This window comes from Oncorhynchus mykiss, chromosome 16 (assembly GCF_057628025.1).
Source record: "Oncorhynchus mykiss isolate SJ-2025 chromosome 16, ASM5762802v1, whole genome shotgun sequence".
Taxonomy (NCBI): Eukaryota; Metazoa; Chordata; class Actinopteri; order Salmoniformes; family Salmonidae; genus Oncorhynchus; species Oncorhynchus mykiss.
This window is the reverse complement of record NC_143037.1, coordinates 3,358,002-3,362,500: the sequence shown is the minus strand read 5'-3', so window position 1 is coordinate 3,362,500 and position 4,499 is coordinate 3,358,002. Positions and strand designations below refer to the sequence as shown.

The 4,499-nt window shown below is 43.6% G+C and overlaps 1 protein-coding gene across 1 annotated transcript in view; it reads right to left on the bottom strand.

Annotated features, from left to right (window-relative positions):
- The window catches only part of LOC118939498 (uncharacterized), a 109,657-nt gene extending 105,641 nt beyond the window's left edge, over positions 1–4,016 (bottom strand). Inside the window, exon 1 of the mRNA XM_036945979.2 lies at positions 3,859–4,016. The gene's annotated coding sequence lies outside the window, so the exon portion shown is untranslated. The remainder of the gene's footprint in view (positions 1–3,858) is intronic.
- Between the last annotated feature and the right edge of the window lie 483 nt (positions 4,017–4,499).

Sequence of the window (4,499 nt, the reverse complement as noted above, 5' to 3'; positions counted from 1 at the left end):
ACATTGGAAAGAATTAACAAAAACAAACCGAGCAAACTAGATGGCTATTTGTCACTATTTGTTAAACAGAGAGTACACAGTGGCAGAATACCTGACCACTGTGACTGACCCAAAATTAAGGAAAGCTTTGACTATGTACAGACTCAGAGAGCATAGCCTTGCAAAATGAGGTGGAAACTGAGCTGCACTTCCTAACCTCCTGCCAAATGTATGACCATATTAGAGAGACATATTTCCCATAGGTCACACAAACCCACAAAGAATTTGAAAACGAATCAATTTTTGTTAAACTAGATGGCACAATGTTACATCACAGCAGGAAGATTTGTGACCTGACGCCACAAGAAAAGGTCAACCAGTGAAGAACAAACACCATTGTAAATACAACCCATATTTCTGTTGATTTATTCTCCAGTATTGACTATTTGTACATCATTACAACACTATATATATATACATAATATGACATGTGTAATGTCTTTATTCTTTTAGAACTTCTGTGAGTGTAATAATAAAATAAGGAACTTCTGTGAGTGTAATAATAATAAGAACTTCTGTGAGTGCAATAATAATAAGAACTTCTGTGAGTGTAATAATAATAAGAACTTCTGTGAGTGCAATAATAATAATAACTTCTGTGAGTGTAATAATAATAAGAACTTCTGTGAGTGTAATAATAATAATAACTTCTGTGAGTGTAATAATAATAATGTTTACTGTTTTTTTTTTCATTGGTTATTTCACTTTTTTTATATATTATTTATTTTTTACTATTTCACTTGCTTTGGCAATGTTAACATAATTTCCCCATGCTAATAAAGCCCCTTGAATTGAGAGAGAGAGAGAGAGAGAGAGAGAGAGAGAGAGACAGAGAGAGAGAGAGAGAGAGAGAGAGAGAGAGAGAGAGAGAGAGAGAGAGACAGAGAGACAGAGTGAGAGAGAGAGAGAGAGAGAGAGAGAGACAGAGAGAGAGAGAGAGAGACAGAGTGAGAGAGAGAGAGAGAGAGAGAGAGAGACAGAGAGAGAGAGAGAGACAGAGTGAGAGAGAGAGAGAGAGAGAGAGAGACAGAGAGAGAGAGAGAGACAGAGTGAGAGAGAGAGAGAGAGAGAGAGAGAGACAGAGAGAGAGAGAGAGACAGAGTGAGAGAGAGAGAGAGAGAGAGAGAGAGAGAGAGAGACAGAGAGAGAGAGAGAGACAGAGTGAGAGAGAGAGAGAGAGAGAGAGAGAGAGAGAGAGAGAGAGAGAGAGAGAGAGAGAGAGAGAGAGAGAGAGAGAGAGAGAGAGAGAGAGAGAGAGAGAGAGAGAGACAGAGAGAGAGAGGAGAGAGAGAGAGAGAGAGACAGAGAGAGAGAGAGAGAGAGAGAGAGAGAGAGAGAGAGAGAGAGAGAGAGAGAGACAGAGAGAGAGAGAGAGAGAGAGAGAGAGAGAGAGATAGAGAGAGACAGAGAGAGAGAGAGAGAGAGAGAGAGAGAGAGAGAGAGACAGAGAGAGAGACAGAGACAGAGAGAGACAGAGACAGAGAGAGAGAGGGGGGGATGAGCGAGAGAGAGAGAAAGAGAGAGAGGGAAGATAGAGAGGAGAGAGAGAGAGAGCGAGAGAGGATGAGAGAGAGAGAGAGAGGGGGGGATGAGCGAGAGAGAGAGAAAGAGAGAGAGGGAAGATAGAGAGGAGAGAGAGAGAGAGCGAGAGAGGATGAGAGAGAGAAAGAGAGAGAGAGGGAAGATAGAGAGAGAGAGAGAGAGAGCGAGAGAGGATGAGAGAGAGAAAGAGAGAGAGATAGAGAGACAGAGAGAGAGAGAGGGGGAAGATAGAGAGAGAGAGAGACAGAGAGAGAGAGAGGGGGAAGATAGAGAGAGAGAGAGAGAGAGGGAAAGAGAGAGAGAGAGAGAGCGAGAGAGAGAGAGAGAGAGAGAGAGAGAGATAGAGAGAGAGAGGAAGAGAGAGAGGGAGAGGAAGAGAGAGGGGAGAGGAAGAGAGAGAGGGAGAGGAAGAGAGAGAGAGAGGGGGAGAGAGAGAGAGGGAAGAGAGGAAGAGAGAGAGAGGGAGAGAGAGAGAGAGAGAGAGAGAGGGTGGGGGAGGGGACCTCCTTGGCCCAGCAGTGAATCTCTATGTGGGAGGTCCCTCTCTGAAAGTCAAAGTGCTCCAATTGGCAGAGACAACAGAAAGAACATAGACCCATCATCTCTGGCTGTTAAAGTATCAGAAACATTAGCTGGGAGTTGCACGGCTTGAGGTTCAAAGTGATTTAATAGTAATTTAATTTAGTAACGCAGACCCATTAGTCTGTTGCTGTCTCTGCTGTGAGGGAAGCTCAAACACGGCGTGTGGAGCAACATGGAGTCCTCTCCTCACACCTCCTTACATCAGTCCGGGCAGCACTCACAACAAGGAATTATATATATATATATAAATGAGAGACAGAGAGAGAGAGAGAGAGAGAGAGAGAGGGGGAAGATAGAGAGAGAGAGAGAGAGAGAGAGAGAGACAGAGAGAGAGAGAGAGAGAGAGAGAGAGAGAGACAGTGAGCGAGAAACGAGAAACGAGAAACGTCCAGAAACGAGCCCTCTCAGTCAGATGGTGTTGGACCTCACCAACCAAGCTGACACCAGCACTGCTTCAAAAGAAAGAATTCCAATAAACAAAATCATGAACCAATCAAAGGAATCATGTTTACAATACTGGAAAAACGAAACAAAATCCCAAAGCCGACTAAATTGCTATCTGACCCTAAACAGAGAATATGAATTGGCTGATTATCTCTACTCTGTCAGAGATACGAAGCAGAGACAGATCCTTACCAAGTACAGGCTGAGTGACCACCGATTGGCAATAGAAACCGGCAGACATAAAAAGACATGGCTACCCAAAGAGGAGCGTGTATGTGGTCACTGCATGACAGGGGAGGTAGAGACAGAGATGCACTTTCCCCTTTACTGTGATAAATATTCCTCACAAAGAGACTCATTATTCACAGAAATGACTACATATATTCCAAATTTTTACAAACTGAACCCAGAGGAAAAACTAAGAATACTCATGGGCGAAGGAGCAATGGCTCCTCTTGCAGCCAAATATGTATTTTCCTGCCATAGCCTGAGGGACACTGAATAATAACATCTGCATAGTAAACAGTAACTTACTTATTATTAGTATTATTGTGATTACTATAATTATTAATGTTTACTGTAGACTGTTACCATTTTATTGTTATTCTTTTTGTATTATTATTTACTACCATTTTATATTATTATTTAGTTACAATGTATATTGTATACATTGTTGCTTTGGCAATATTGACACAATGTTTTTCATGCCAATAAAGCAGCTTGAATTTAAATTTGAATTTGAGAGAGAGAGACAGAGAGAGAGAGACAGAGAGAGAGACAGAGAGAGAGACAGAGAGAGAGAGAGAGAGAGAGAGAGAGAGAGAGAGAGACAGAGAGACAGAGACAGAGACAGAGAGAGAGAGAGAGAGAGACAGAGAGAGAGAGAGAGAGAGACAGAGAGAGAGAGAGAGAGAGAGAGAGAGAGAGAGACAGAGAGACAGAGACAGAGACAGAGAGAGAGAGAGAGAGAGACAGAGAGAGAGAGAGAGAGAGACAGAGACAGAGTACATTACTGTACTTGCCAACTTCTTCAGGTAGTGAAGACAACAACAGTCAATATCCTAACCCTAACCCTAACCCAATATTCTTTGACAGCTTTTCAGAAACACAAACAATACATTATACACTATCGGAAGGAGGGTGTTGCCTTTTTCTCCTCACACAATGTGGGCTACGTACCAGAATGTCTGAACAAAGGACCTATATCACTCCTCACCAGAAAACAAAAAAACCATCAAAAAAAAATCTTACCTCACACACAAATGTTCAGTAGTATCCTTCACAAATGTTCAGGCGGACAACGCAGTATTTCAGGATGGCTGGAACGTACAGGCAGTATTGAGGATGGCTGGAACGTACAGGCTATATTCAGGATGGCTGCAGCGATGCCTGTGACACAAGTAGTGTTCACTTTCTCTGTGTGGGGAGAAATGTCCCAACTTGTCTAGTGGGATTGTGATAGCAAGGGGGTGTAGTATGGTATCATCAGGATTATGAGGTATTAGTGGGGTCCAGATGCAGGGGAAGCTGTAAACAGATGGCTTGGGGCTGCTAATACGGCACCACGACACACTGACACACATTGTTGTTTCATCAGGTCACACAAAAACATGTAGGAATGTCCTCTGTCTTGTCCACCATGCTGAATATCATGTCCTTCAATATGAGACCAAGGGTGAGTGGGAGGGAACACGACGAGACCACAGGTGAGTGGGAGGGAACATAATGAGACCACAGGTGAGTGGGAGGGAACACGGTGAGACCACAGGTGAGTGGTAGGGAACAGTACAAGACCACAGGTGAGTGGGAGGGAACACGGTGAGACCACAGGTGAGTGGTAGGGAACACGGTGAGACCACAGGTGAGTGGGAGGGAACACGACGAGACCACGG